This window comes from Petaurus breviceps, unplaced genomic scaffold (assembly GCF_028583685.1).
Source record: "Petaurus breviceps papuanus isolate PSGF00001 unplaced genomic scaffold, PetGlider_PUasm1.0 490, whole genome shotgun sequence".
Classification (NCBI taxonomy): Eukaryota; Metazoa; Chordata; class Mammalia; order Diprotodontia; family Petauridae; genus Petaurus; species Petaurus breviceps.
Window position 1 is genome coordinate 24,455,270 of NW_027186352.1, and position 15,750 is coordinate 24,471,019.

Sequence of the window (15,750 nt, forward strand, 5' to 3'; positions counted from 1 at the left end):
CCCAACCTCCTTCTATCAAGATTCAGCTCAAATATTCCTTTCTGCAAAAGGCTTTCTCCAGTCCCTCTCCTGCCACATTACAAGATTCTCTCCCCTTTATGCTGTGTATTGCTTGTATAGAATAAGAACACAAGATCCTTGAGAGCAGGGACCATATTTTGTCTTTTTATATCTGCAGGACTTAGACCAGTCCCTGGAACATAGTTTTCACTTAATGAAAGTTTGCTGACTGACTGGGCTATTCCCACAAACTTGGGTCCTCTGTTGAGGGTAGGGAACATATGTTTTCTGCCCTACTGGCTTCTCCCCAACTTTATGAGGTCAGAAGTGACCCCCTATAATGCTTAGGCATTGGGGTATTAACAGCAAGGGACCTGTACCTAGAGGGTCTTGCAGGAACCCCCAAGAAAGTCAGAACATAAGGAGTGTAATGGAAAACTACTGGACAGCATCTATTGAGTAAACTCACATGGTTTCTATGAGTTACTCATGCATATCATATCATTTTCTCTCCCTACCCTGTTTATTTTAATTTGATAAAATGATAACCTAGGAAATCATAGAACATTTGTATATTCCACATTGCTCATATGTGTCACACACATATAGCCTCCTTGTTTGTATCTGGATAGAAAAACAGTCTGATGTGATAAAATTAGGAAGCAACAACTTTAAGTGAAAAGAATGCCAGATTCATAGGCCAAAGACATGGGTTCAAATCCATCCTCTTCCACTTCTTATGCTGATTTGGGCAAGTTACTTCATCTCTCTTGGTCTCAGTTTCCCCATCTGTAAAAGAGGGAATGTGGGATTAGAGACCTATAATTTTCCTTCCAGCTCTAATAAAGGCAGCTTAGTGGTACAATAGCTAGAGCTCTGAGCCTGGAGTCAGGAAGATCTGAGTTCCAATCTGGCCTCAGACATTTACTAGCTATATGACCCTGGACAAGTCACTTAGTCTCTATTGATCTGTTTCCTCAACTGCAAAATAGAGGTCATAGTAGCATCTACCTCCCTTGATTGTCATGAGGATCATAGCAAACAAAATAACAAGTAAAGCTTTGCTGGTCTTAAAGCACTCACATTCTTACTCACCAGTGAGATCTTCCTGTTCTAGACATGCTCTGTGGCCACAATTTCCCAAGGCCGCCCCAGAGGTTATAGTTCATCCCTCTGTGGGATTTAAGGCCTCAGTATCTCTTCAGAGAGGATTTGGACAAAGGTGAAGAAGGTCTGTGTTAATGACACTATTCTGAAAGTGACCTATGTCTTACCCCAGGCTTCCCAGAGAAGGCATGGGGCATTTTTTCTCAAAGGACCATGCTGCGTCTCTCTAAGAATTGCCAACCCAGCTCAATTAATTTTCAATTCCTTCCCATGAGTGCTAATGAAACTCTTCACAGGGATTTGCCAACAGAACTAGAGTTTTCTAAATTTCTTTTGGCCAGGACAAAATGTGTCTTGGCACAGCTCACCTAATAAATCACACGCAGAGATTTATTCTTGAAAACTAAGGTATCCATTTATCAGATGCTAAAATGTAGACTCATTTTTGCCTGTTTGATTTGAGTTGAAATTTTTTCTGTCTGCCAAGAAATTCTTCAAAGGGAATTTTAATTTTAATACAAATCGTAATAATAAATGTTCACACAAAAATATATGCATTTGTAATAGAGTCTGAATTGGCCTCCATAAGAACCATCCCATGGAACCTATGGGGACTCCAAGGATGTGGTGGCCCGTCATCTGAATCTTTGGTGAATGACGAACATTCTGGTTGTTTTCAGGCACATGGTGGCCCAGCAATGAAAGGACTTGGTGCTTGAGGATGATGTGGCAAACCCTGATGAATGGATGAATAAATGAATAAATGGAAGGATGGATGGATGGATGGATGGATGGATGGATGGATGGATGGATGGATGGATGGATGGGTGGATGGATGAAAACCTTGGTCCTCCCCTTGCTCCATGATAGCAACAGCATGAAAATGTGCTATATTAATTAAAAGAAGAGATTACTTCCAGAATGAGTCTTTTTTTTCTTCAGTTCCTTATGAGTAGAATATAAGTTCTATCTCTAGACTCACTGAGGCTGTGGGGATGACAGTGATGAGGGGATGAGTTGTGTGTTTCCTCTACACACACACCCTAACCTGCCGCTGCCATAGGGATCATGGACTGAATTAGGCAAGCTTGCTCCTGTCTCTTTGTTTGGCTTTTCTGCTTTGTGCCTCCTTTGCCTGAGTAGGCAACTGATCATAGTTCTCAAGGTGGACTTTCAGACCTTGGACGTTGTCCAGGATTGGAATAGTGCTTGGAAGTTCAAAAGGTATAAAGATCCTGGGTCCAGTGAGTGAATCTGATTGGTGACTTCATTGAAGAAGATGTCCACCCACAAAGGGATGTCCCAAGCCTGGCTATTTTATTGGCAAATGGGCATTGAGAATTATCTAGATAATGTAGAGTGGAAGCCAAATGCAAAATGCCTGTTTAGAATCCCTATATATGACTTCATATTTTGATAAGATTTCAGTATAAACCTCTTTGTAGATTTTAACAGTAGTTATAAGCCAATTATGAATCCAGTTGTGTTCATGTGAGTTGTGAGTTATGTTTAACATTTCTTTGATAAGTAGCATTAAATTGCTTCTGCCATAATTGTACTGTCCATTGAGTACCTCCATAATTTCTCCTTTGGGGCAAAACTCTAGATGTTAGCCATAACTGAAGTCAAATTATCCCTGGGGGGGAGATTTTATTAAGCCAAAGAATGTGAGATCAGGGAACCTATCCCATCCCTACACCCCACCACCACCTCCTTCAAAAGAGTCCAGGCTCCTCAGGAGTAATTTCAGTACAAACTGTGTGACTGGATACAGAACAGGAAATGAAACAGTCTCCTCAAGCACTGCTTCCTCAAGATTAGACACACATAAATAAGAGTGAAAGGGATTCTACTTTTCTAGACACCTTGTTTGAGTTCGGACCAACTGGCTTGGAAGTGCACAACCAGACCTAAAATCAGATTGTCTTTCAAAGACACCCGAAGAGAGAACGCTGGTAAAAAGGTATCAGAGACCTTCAAACTTTCAGGAGCTGGGGACCCAAGCAAAGGCTGCTAGGGGTCCTAGAGTCTTCAAATTCTAGGCTCTAGGGAAATTTAAAGAAACATATTTTTATATTCTCTTCATTTCTCCCATCAAAGATCTCATTTCTCCCATTAGTATCCAAAATGCTGGCTATTACAACACGTCAAGTGTGGGACTCTGAATTGGGGAGGAAGACCTCAGTGCAAATACTTCCTCATATATTTACTAGCTATGTGACCCTGGCAAGTGATGTAACTTCTCTGGGACTCAAGTTCCTCATCTATAAAATGGAGCTGATAACAGCACCTAACTTCTGGGATTGTTATAAAGATAAAATAAGTCAATACTTGTAAAAAGCTTTTCAAACAAGTTGTTTTACACAAAAATTGCTAACTATTAATATTATTGCTCCACTTCCTATCCATCCACCAAAAGTCATATATCTTGTGATGCCTCCACAGGGGAGCAAGAAGGCAAGAATAAGGGAGAAATTGATTCTTCAGTCACCTGGTGATTTCCAGGTGGAATCTCTCCAGAAGCATTTCTTTTTTACCTATGATTTTCTTGTCAATTTCTAGCTCCTCTCTAGTAGTTTAGAAATGGAAGAGGCATGACCTTGGATTATTTAAAATGAGATAATATTTGAAAAGCACAGTGCCTGGCACACAGTAGGGACTTAATAAATACTTGTTCCCCTTCTTTCCCCTAATTCTCTATCCCTTCACACATCCCAAAATTTCAAACTTACTCATGCAGACCTATAATCAGTGATTTAGGAGATTCTGTTTGGACTTAGGTGATCAGTGATGGCTTAAAGAAATGCTGCCATGTTTCCTCAGTCAGGCAACTAAACAGATTTATTACCCATCTCTTTTGTGCCTATACTAGGTTATGAGAATATAGTCACACACACATACATAGTAGGTACCAAATAATGTGAATAAGGAATTTCCCTAAAGCAGTCATATCATTCAAATTTACACAGCATATTTCCATTGGACTAGAAATAATTACCATATTTTATATAGCTATAACTTCAAATAGTGCAAATTTGAATACACAAACCACTTTCTGGCATTCATTATTCACACTAATTGGGATCTAACTGTTCAAAGGAAAAAAAATGAAAAACTCCAAGAAGCTTACATTCTAGCAAGAGAGTCCCAAAAATCTTACTGCACTAAATCTTTTTGGGACACCTTGTATAAGAATGCACAAAATATAAATGAAGTAAAGACAACATTCCTGCATCACAGGAATCCCCAGCTATCCCACCTGGTGACTTATTCTGTACCCACAGATGTGTTTCAATTTGAATGTAGCAACCAATCAATTAGTTAACAAGTGTTTATTAAGTGCTTTCTGTGTTTCCCGGTGAAGCAATTCCTGCCTTCAGCGGGCTTACATTATATCAAGACCAGCGTCATGTGCATAAATAAGTGTATATTAAATAAATCCAAGGCAAATCTTGGCAGGGCAGGGTACTAGCCGCAGGGGAAGTTAGGGAAGGGGCTGTTTGGGCAGAGTTTTGAAGGAGAGAATTGAAGAAATGGAAATCAAGGGAAAGTACATGGAGGAGGGTGGGGGGAAGAGGCGGTGTAGCCAGTGATAAGGAGTCATCGGCATAGGAAAGGAAGTATGAGAAATAAGAAACACCCTTGGCTGACTCAGGCTTGGAGTGCACTAAGGGGGGTAATGCCTAATAAGGTCAGAACGGTAGGTAAAGGCCAGTTTGTGAAGGCCTTTAAAAGCCAAACAGTGGAGTCCATTTTGATCTTCAAGATGGTAAGGAAACTTGGGAGTAAGAACCGAACGCACCATGTGGGCAACTGAGCCATTTCTGCACACGCACACTCAAATAGGATTGCGGGACCGCCAACCACCACAAAGCCAAGTCATCTGGCGATCTCAGAGGGAAGCGCAGAGCTAACAACCTGCTCCACCCAGAGGGATGATTTGCCCTGCAAAGGGAATGCTAGTGCATGCCTGTGTGAAGCAAAAAGCAGGAATGAAGGTCCAAGATCTCCCCAGAGGAAGAATCCTGTAGAGGGCAGAACCGACTGCAGCGATTTCAGATCAGGTCCAAGCACTTCCACACAAAATAAGCCAGCTTTTCACGCCATACATTTCCTTTCTCTTACCCATTCCTCTTGATTTCATAAAATGGCACCCAGCAAATCTCAGAACGGTATGACATTTACTCCATATCCCAAGTACTAACGTCACTAAACCCCCGCCCCACCAAAAGCCATTCTTTGTGTTTGGATGAAAAAACAAGGCACGTGGTAAGATCTGGTTGGAAACTGTTCGTTGCAAGAAGGTGATGGCCAGGCAAAGATCCGCTCCTGGGTCTCGCGTTTATTCTGAAGTTCGTCTCTAACTGCACGTTTCCTCTAGCAAGCTCCCTGTGGGATTCGTTGATGATACACACGATGTATTTTAAATTAAGTTGAAATGCAGTGACACATGGATGCTTAAGCAGCGTGTACTTTGCCTAGCAACATATTTTGGCAAGCTGTCATAACCAGCTACTGTCATCCCTAAGTCCGGCAAAAACTACAAAATCCCCAATGCACCCAAATCAGCAAGATTCAACCGGATAGAATTGTTCATTTTCTGAGCATTTTTCCCCAAAGCAAAAGAAAAGACCATTTTCTTTTCTCTTTCATTTCAAATACCATACAGATTATAGAAGTTAATGACAAAGTATTCATTCTTTAGGTTCCTTTGAAGAAAAAAAAATACCATATAGATAAATGAATCTTGTTTTCCTTCTTAAAACTGTAAAGTTTTGATGTCATTGAGTAAGGAAAATATGAGCCTTATGTCAACACTCACCCCTTTAGAAGAAAAAGCAAACAAAAAAATCCCATTGGCACATCTGATCACATTTTGGAAAAGAACAGGGCACTGAAGTGAAGCTAGAAAGATAGCTTTCTTCCCTCCAGCTTACCCTTGAGCTTTGTACTTATCAAAAGAACGGAAACTTACCCAACATGATTATTATTATTATTATTATTCTAAAATCTCAAAAAGACTCCATAAATGTTGGATTACCCTATTAGTAAATCGCTGGAAGGAAAAATTACAAAGGGGAAATTGATAGTTTGACTTGTTCACTCTGGGTGTTTCCAGGGAAAATACATCCAAAATTGCTCTGTTAAAATAATTCTGCCTGTGCCCCCTGCCACATGCAACTCACTAACCTTAGGATCTGTCATTTAAAGAAAGTGGGAGATGGCTTAGTAATTTATCACACCTTGCTCTGGTCCTCAGTCCCCAAAGTATAGGAAAAATAATGGTCCTCCAAAGGCATAAATCTTGTCAGAGAAGGGCAGAAACATCTCTTCCCAAGAAAACAGCTGAGAAAATGACAGAAGGAGTATTTTCAAGGACACTGACCTTCCTCTTCACCCCCACACTGCTTCTCAGAATCTTTCCATCAGTTGGTCACAGTACTAATGACTAACCTTTATCTAGGCTGATCACTCTCCTCCTTTCTCTTCATTCGGTACTAAAGATCCATACAACTTGTGATGCCCATTCATATACATGCTTCTAAATCAGCATAGGATCATCCAGGGCAGGTAAACCAGCCAAGCTGAAGCAGAAAGGTATCCTAAGAGAGGAGTGGGAGGCCACATGTACCAGGCAAGTCAAATCACTGCAACACCACCCTTCAGATCCTGGAAATAGTTGGGTGCCTAACCCGCCCCATTTGGGTAGGTAAACCCAAGATCCTCAAAATAGTAATGCCTCCCAGAGGACCAGTCCTGCTTCTAACCCTCCACTGCCATCATCCAGGAAGGTGTCACTTGTGCAGATGTGATGGAACAGCTGCTTCTATAGGTGAGGCATCCCCCACCTCACCAGCAGCCACCAGTACTGAAAAAGTCTCCTCACCAAAATCCCTGCTACTATTAAATGGATTAGCATCAGAAACTTAAATGGTTTTACTTGTGAAAATGACTTTAGAGAACCATCTGATTTACAGCTATACCCTAGAGCCAGCAGGACATTCCCATCCAAATTGCAGATGACTCTTCCTCTCTCTGTGGTATCCCCATGTTAGAAAGTTCTCTCTTTGAGAGCAGGAGCTGTCTCAGCTCTTCTATTTGTATCCCAAGTATGAGGATTTGTGAATCATAAATGCTTAATAATTTTTTCATTCATTCATTCATAAACTGAGAACTGGAAGAAACCATAGAGGCAATCTAGTTCAATCTCTCCATTTCACAAATGAAGAAACTGAAACTCAAGTATAAGCCAAACCCAAATGCAGTGACTTTCCTAGGTTTCCTGAACAATAAGCATTAGTTAGGAATGGAACCCTGACTCCAGGGCCAGTGTTCTTTTCACTGTACCATGGCCTTTAGCTGCTTCTTTTATATATCGGGTGTCTCTCCATTTACGTGGTACATTCCTTGTCCTCAGGGAACTTCTAGTTTATTGTTGTAAGCCTGAAAAAGTACATCTGTTTATGAATATAAGTAGGCACTCAATAAATGTGCAAACCATGCCCTCTTCTTATATATTTTATTTTTCCTCAATTATGTTAAAACCATTGATAACATTTTTTTTAAAGTTTTGACTTCCAAATTCGGTCCCTCTCTCCCCTCCTCCCTCCATGAGATAGCAAGCAATCAGATATAAGGTATACATAGGCAATTATTAAGACATTTCCATATTAATCATTTTGTAAAGAAGACTCAAATAAAAGAAAAAAATGAAAGTGAAGAATAGCAAGCTTCAGTCTATATTCAAATAATATCAGCTCTTTCTCTGAAGGTAGATAGTATGCTTCATCATGAGTCCTTTGGGATTGTCTTGGATCTGTATATTGCTGAAAATAGCTAAGTCATTCACAGTTGTTTATTGTATAATAGTGCTGTTACTGAGTACAATGCTCTCCTGGTTCTGCTCACTTCACTTTTCTTCAGTTCATTTAAGTCTTTCCAGGTTTTTCAGAAATCATTCTGCTTGTCATTTCTTATAGGTATATATATATATATATATATACATATATATGTATGTATGTATGTATGTATATGTATGTATGTATATATGTATGTATGTATATATATGTATGTATGTATATATATATAATCTTCCATCACAATAATATACTACCACCTGTTTAGCATTTCCCAATGAGTGTACATCCTCTCAATTTCCAATTGTTTGGCACCACAAAAAGAACTGATATAAATACTGTTGAACAAATGAATCCTTTTCCCTTTTTTTTTAAATGTCAACACAGACCTAGTAGGATCGAAGGTTATACACATTTTTATAGCCCTTTAAAGTCACGCCCCATTAGCTGTGAATTATTCTTTATCTCTGTTCCTCAAGGTAAATAATAATTTGAACATTAGAGAGCATAGCATGGCTACAGGTTACAAATATTTAGTGGATGAATGAATAATCCTCATTATTCTAATGCATAAGAGGTAATACAATATACTGGTAGAGCAATGAGGGTGAAGTCAGGAAGACCTAGATTCAAATCTTATCCCTGATATTTACTAGCTATGTGACCTTGGGCAAGTCATAGTCTCTCTGAACCTCAGGAAACTGCGTAAGATTTATCTATCAAGTTTTAGATGGTCCATGATCTATGTCAGCAGAAGTAACTCAAACATTAGGAAAATCTGAGATCTTTAGTGTATCTTGGTATGATAACAACACACATGTAATACCTATATATGTACTTATAGTATGTATATATATGTTTGTGTACATATGTGTGTGTCACATTAAAGTGCTACGCCAACTTGTCCTAATACACCTGTAAATTAGGTAGTACTATAAGCGTTATTATCCCCATTTTTAGGGGAGGCAACCGAGGTGCAAAAGATAAGTGAGTTGTTTCCAATCACAGAAAAAAAGGATTCACGAGTCAGGCTTTGAATCCACTCCTCCTGATTTCACGTGCAGTGTCCTATAAGTGAACAGAGACAAGAGAAGGCTCATTGGTCTTATGTATTATGGGCATCTGCACTCAGGAAAATACAGACATCCACACCCTCATATACATACAATCCAGCACTTTCTAAGACATCTTTATTTTTCTAATTACCTTAGATTTGCTGTCAAAATATTGAAGGGAGTCAGTTGCCTTTTTTAATTAGCTGATTTATTAAATGTTTAATATGTACCAGGCACTGTAAATAGATAAATATATAGATAGATGAGAGAGGAGGGGGGAGGGAGGGAAGGACACGGGGGGGGAGAGAGAGAGAGAGAGAGACAGAGAGAGAGAGAGAGAGAGAGAGAGAGAGAGAGAGAGAGAGAGAGAGAGAGAGAGAGAGAGAGAGAGAGAGAGAGAGAGAGAGAGAGAGAGACAGACAGAGAGAGAGAGAGACAGAGAGACAGAGAGAGAGACAGAGACAGAGAGAGACAGAGACAGAGACAGAGGAGAGACAGAGAGAGAGAGAGAGACAGAGAGACAGAGAGAGAGAGACAGAGAGAGAGAGACAGAGAGAGAGGAGGGGGGGAGAGAGAGAGAGAGAGAATATGGACCAAATATCCTCCCAACTATTCAGTTTTCTCCCATTAAAATGCAGAAGCTCAGCCTAGCACTGTTTTATTCCATTCCCTTGTCTATCCTTACTCAGCATTATTTCTTCTCCTTGCTTATCCTAACTTTAAAAGTTTGCATAGAATTATGAAAATGTCGAGCTGCTTCTGGAGAGATGCCTGTCATGTTTATCTGATTAGGCAATGTTCTTCCCCCTGAAACAAAAGGTTCTCTTGTAAATGAAGATTTAATTGTTACTCAAGGATAAGAATCATATTATTCATGAGTTACATAACTCATAAAAATGTCCCCTGTGCTCCCAATGAGACACAGCAAGCTCTGCCTTCTGGGAGTAAGGAATTTAATAGTCTAGAGAAGATGCTGGTAGTAAATGGCAAGAAGTGGATAGTGGGAGAAATCAGATAATTCTGGCTTCTAAACTGACATTCCCCCTCCCACCCCACCCCGCTGCCAACCACAAACGCTCTCTTTGCACAATCCCCAAAACCAGTGGTGCTAGGAGTTGCCAATGCAACTGGCAATGTCTGACACTTGTACTGATGAGAAAAAAAAATCAGTTATTTTCTCCAGTGGGAAACATCCCAGAAAACTTTTGACTTGGCATTGAATAGTGAAAGACAGAGTTCAACATGATAAGGAAACACTAAATTCAATCTACAGAACTCAGTATGATTTGGGGCTAGACTGAAGACCAAGAACCTAGACTAGAGGTAGGAGTGTAGGGTGGAGAGAGTTTGAAAAGGCACATGGCACCCAAGATGCTTCTTGTTTGGTGGTCCTCTGGCGGACTTGGGAAGTTCTAGGCTCATTAGGTATGGATGAAATGCAGATCACAAATGCAATGCCATATTGCTGGAAGACCTGGTCTCCAATTCCAGTTCATACACTTCTTAGTTGTGCGAGCCTGGGTCTCAGTTTTCTCATCTGTCAAATGGGGAATATATATATATATATATTATATTAATATATATATATATAATAGCACGAATTTCACAGAATCATCATGAGGATTATTGAGCAAATGTTTACAAAGGGCTTTGCAAACCATAAAGTGCCACAAAAATTTGCAGTATTACTCCTACCCTCACCATCACCCCCATCATCACCATTAGTATTCTCATCAGTCAGTCCCTAAGACCAGAGATGAATTAAGGATAGGACAAATATTATCTTTATTTATTTGAGCCAAACTGGCTGGAAATGGAATATGCTGGTAAAATGTTTAACAATTGGCTCTCAGAAAAAAAAAATGTACCATCCCCTTTTAAGTTTAATCTGCAGAATTATCATTTTCTCCATCATTTTCTTGTCTAAAAATCAGCATAACAATAAATCAAGTCCTGACTGATAGCATCTGTCAATTTCTGAGATTAAATGTTATCAAAAATTTAACACCCAACTCTTGTGAGTCATTTGGAGCTGACTGTAGCACATCTCTGAGTCAATCCTATCCTGGAGATTTTGATTTATTATATCATAAATTATCAGAAGAGAAAATTATTTCCTCTCTAAATGTAAGCTGCCATCTTGATTGTCTGCCTGCCGTTCTCCGTAAATTTCGTCTTATTCTGCTTATTGTTCCCTTGATAGCTAGCTTTCTGTTCCCTGCACGATACATCTCTTTCCTCAGTGCCTTTGTATAGGCTGTGCCCCACGCCTGAAATGCCTTCTCTCCTTTCGATTACCTCTTGGAATCCCTAGCTCCCTTCAAGGACCAGCTCAAATAGAACCTCAAACAAAAGGCCTTAAATGATTCTCCCAATCCTTATTCTCTCCCCTACCTAAAATTACTTTGTATTTATTTTCCTTAAACTTAGTACTTGCCTGTGTCCATGTATTTTTTCCTCAGCAAAATGTAAGCTTCTTGAGGGCAGGGACTCAATAATTTTTGGACTTTGTCTTTCCAGAATTTAGCACAGAGCTTGGCAGACAGTAGGTGTTTAATAGGTGCTTATTGAATTGAATTGCATTCTTAGAAGCTTAACACTCAACACCATAACGAGTAACTATACCACTATCATTGGCAATGGAGAGGGTGCAGGAGTTGTTCAAACACATGATCAGAAGGTCTTATTTTGGGGGGGGAAGGTCACAGCCAATAGTTCTTTGGGGAAGATGTAGCCCACCCTGCCAATCCTAAACCACACAAGTCAGATGCTAGTACCATGTAGGTTGTGGGGGAGCTGCTTGGCTCCTGTCTTGTTGCTGTCCCCACCCCCACCCTTTTGTGAAGATGTTGGCCAGAATTCTTCAATGCTCAGCCTCATGCTGATGTTTCCATAGCATTCAGGTCTGATTGTAGCAGCAGCCTTAAGGACCATTGAGTGTTTGACAGATGGCCGAGAATTTGCAAGCCAGGCGCGTTGTGCAGAAAAGCATGGAAGTAAAGAGTCAATCAAAAGGGAACCAACATGCTGAGAAAGAGGCCTCCTGATTGGTATTCAGGCTACAGGACCAGGCAGCTTTCTTTGCGAATTATACTCTCCGCATCAGCACCATTGACACCACGGGCAGAAAAGAACAAAGTGACTTGTGGCCAACTAACTCTGTGCTTGATCAAGAAAATCATGTGGGAGTAGATGAGGGGCTGTGATTTCCTTCAGAGCTCCTCATTTCTTCTGCTGGCCCATGGTCCTAATGACTCTCACGGTGCTGGCAAATGGAACTTAATGAATATGGAGTGGCAAAGCTCCCAGAGCAGGGTTTACAAACTAATCAGCATGGAGTAGGGACCAGCAACCAACTCTTCCTTATTTAAGGATTTGCATGACTGCTAAACACACAATCCTAGAAATGTTTGCTAGCTCCACAGGGGAGGGAAAAACAGCAAAATTACATTTGTCTTGAACTACATTTGCTGTGTGGATGTGGCCAGAGGAGAGGTGGAATATTTGGAAAGTTGGAGCCTTCGCCTCTAAGGTCGTCTCCTATCAGTTCTGCGTGGAGCTAATCTGTACCACGGGGGAGGGTGCATGTCTGCCACCCCAATTAGAATGTAAGCTCTTTGAGGGCAGGAGATAGAACAGAGAGTAAAAAGGCCAATTCGTCTGGATCACAAAGTGTGGAAGGGAAAGTCATATGCAATGAAACTAGAGACATCCGTTGGGGCCTGGTTGCTGATCAGTTAAGGTGGGAGAGGGGGAGAGTGAGAGATTAGAAGACTTTAACAATGAAATTGCCTTTGACAATAAAATAGAATTTTAAACAAAGCAGATCTTTCCTTACTCAAATTTGTTTGTTGTTCAGTCATGTCTGACTTTTTGTAACCCCCATTTGGGGTCTTCTAGGCAGAGCTACTGAAGTGGTTTACCATTTTCTCCTTTAGCTCATTCTATAGATGAGGAAACTGAGGCAAGCAAGGTGAAGTGACTTGCCCAGGGTCACAGGGCTAGTAAGTGTCCAAGGTCAGATTTGAACTCAGGAAGACGAGTCTTTCTGATTCCAGTGTTCTATCTACTATGATGCCACCTAGCTGCCCTCTTTCAAATTACCTGGTAGGTATTTTTTTCTGATATCCTCACTGTATGAGTACATGTTGTCTCCCTCATTAGAAAGTGAGTCCCTTGAGGGAAAAGTCTATTTCATGTTTGTCTGTGTGTCCCCAATGCTTAGCACAGTGCCTGACTCATAGAAGGGACTTAATAAATGCTCGTTTAATTGATTGAACAGAAATGTTTAAAATCTCCTATGTGCAAAGCACCATGTTGGACTCTGGGCATCCGGAAGCAAATGCTAAATAGTTCCCACCCTCAAGAAGCTTATACTTTACTGGGATTTCCAACACATACCCAGATAATACAAAATATAAAAGAAGTAATATCAAGTAGTTTCAAGAGGAGTTATTGCTAATAACTAGATGGAATCAGAAAGGCCATACATCTGGGAAGGTGCTTGAGATGGGCTTGGAAAAAGCTAGGAATCCTATCAGCCAAAGGCACCAAGGTGTCCCTTGGAATGTCATGTATTGGACAAAGGCAAGTATGTCAGTTTCATGGGAATAGAAAGTATATGATGGGAAGTAGCTTGAAATAAATTTTAAAAGATAAAAAGTGCTACCCAAAACATATCAGTCCACAGCATGGTCCTCCATGATGATTTTGGACACTTGGGCCAAGAGAAGGCTCTGGAGTTGGTGTAGAGCAGGCTCTACTGGTCCAATCAATCAGTAAATCAAACACCCATTCATTAAGTGCTTACTGTGCCCTAGGTACTATATTAGGTACCAGGGACAGAGAGAAAATGAATGTAATACTCCATATTCTCAAGACACTTACATGCTAATAAGAAAGACTCTATCTATGTAACTATCAATCAGTCTAGCTATCAATCAGCACATACATACACACGTGTATATACATATATGGCAAAACATATACAGAGTAATTAAATGTGAAGTAATTTGGGAGGGAGGACACAGTAGATACATGTAAGAAACATGAGACTTCATCTAACATTACTAGCCCTGGAATCCCAGGATTGAGAAAGCCCGGCAAGATGGCACCATTCAGCCTGGTCATCAATGGGCCCAGAAATGGCCCTGCATCCCAGCAGATCTGACGATACCAACTCATCCTAAGGAGCTCTGAAGAATGAGAGTACAGAAGTGATAAGTGGTCACCACAGAAATACCAGCACTCTTCAGTCAGTGACTATCCAGACATGAGACACTCTTGGGATCACAAGAGAGGTCATTATATGGGTGGCCTGATGGGGTGCAATAAATAGTAGAATGTACATACGTTATATAGCATGCAACTCTGATCTTTGATCAGCTGCTCAGTGGCACAGTTCATAGAGCACTAGATCTGAAGTTAAGAAGATCTGAGTTCAAATTCTGCTTCAGATACTTGCTAGTTCTGTGACTCTGGGCAAATTACTCAACCTCTGTCAGCCTCAGTCTTCTCAACTATGAGATGGGAATAAAAACAGCACCTTCCTCACAAGATTGATAGAGGATCAAATTAGACAATAATTTTTAAAGCACTTAGCACAGTGTCTGGCATATAGTAGGTGCTTAATAAATGTTTATTCCCTTCCTTCCACTCTTGTTTTAGGCTTTCTGCCTTCACGTGACCTATGTAGGTTGCGCAATATGCAGGCATACACCATTAGTTCCTAGGAAATAGTAGAAATTTAATAAATTCTTGAAGGGGGCTCCACCAAATGTATGTGCTTGTGCCCTGATAATAAAAATAATGATGACATTTATTTATTTAAAGCTTGAAAAAGCAATTGATGTATATCATTTGACCCTCACAGTGAGTCTGGGAAGATAAACTATAGGTATAATTTTCCCCATTTCACAGATGAAGATGCTAAAACAGAGGAAAGCAAAGGACTTACCCATGGTTGGACATTCTGGTATACCTGAGAAGTAGGATTCGAACCCTGGTTTCTCTTGGATCAATGTCCAGCAGTTTTTCCATATTATCATGCTCCCTAGTTATTCATCTGGGCTAATTGTCATGTGACTCTCCCAGGAATAAGCTAATATATGCTACATTATGTGTACCCAAAGTCTAAGCATAAGCATCCAGAATGCAATTTGTAGGGACTATAATTTTTTTAACTTTAGTAGAGCATAAAACAGGGATGAATTATAGGAAAAAGTCTACATTTCCCAGGATGCCTGGGCTCAAAGCTAAAGCATTTGTTAAAAGCGAACAAAGACTCCATTTCCCATGTGTCTGTTTGCCTGTCATAAATTGATGAGGAGACCTCTGGGAAAATGGTGAAAGGAATGGAAGCCTTTGGTGGGCTTGTGACCACTATGGGGAACACCATTCACTTCTGAGAAGAGGAGCTGCAAGTGCAAGCTTATAGTCATCAGACTCCACGCAATGATTTCCCGAGTACAGCAAAGCAAGAAGGAAAAACATCCTGTTCGTTTAAAAAGCTCGTGAATAGGAAAACCGCCAATGTGTTGGGAAGCACTGATGGAAAGCCATGCTAATTACTTCACTGAAGCTATGGTGACCAAGAAATTGGCTAGATGCAAACTGACATCAATCCAAGCCAGGACACAGCAGCCTGATGAGATTTACGCTTCACCTTCCCTCTCAGAGAAATGAATGGATGGATGGATGGATGGATGGATGGATGGATGGATGGATGGATG

At 40.5% G+C, this 15,750-nt stretch overlaps 1 long non-coding RNA gene across 2 annotated transcripts in view; it reads right to left on the minus strand.

Annotated features, from left to right (window-relative positions):
- Positions 1–527: 527 nt before the first annotated feature.
- The window catches only part of LOC138172184 (uncharacterized), a 94,098-nt gene continuing 78,875 nt past the window's right edge, over positions 528–15,750 (minus strand). The window contains exon 3 of one of the 2 annotated variants that reach the window (XR_011171069.1): positions 528–789. This is a non-coding gene — a long non-coding RNA (uncharacterized lncRNA). Of the gene's footprint in view, positions 790–7,716; positions 9,033–15,750 lie in introns of those variants that run through there. The other variant, XR_011171070.1, reaches the window with a different exon arrangement.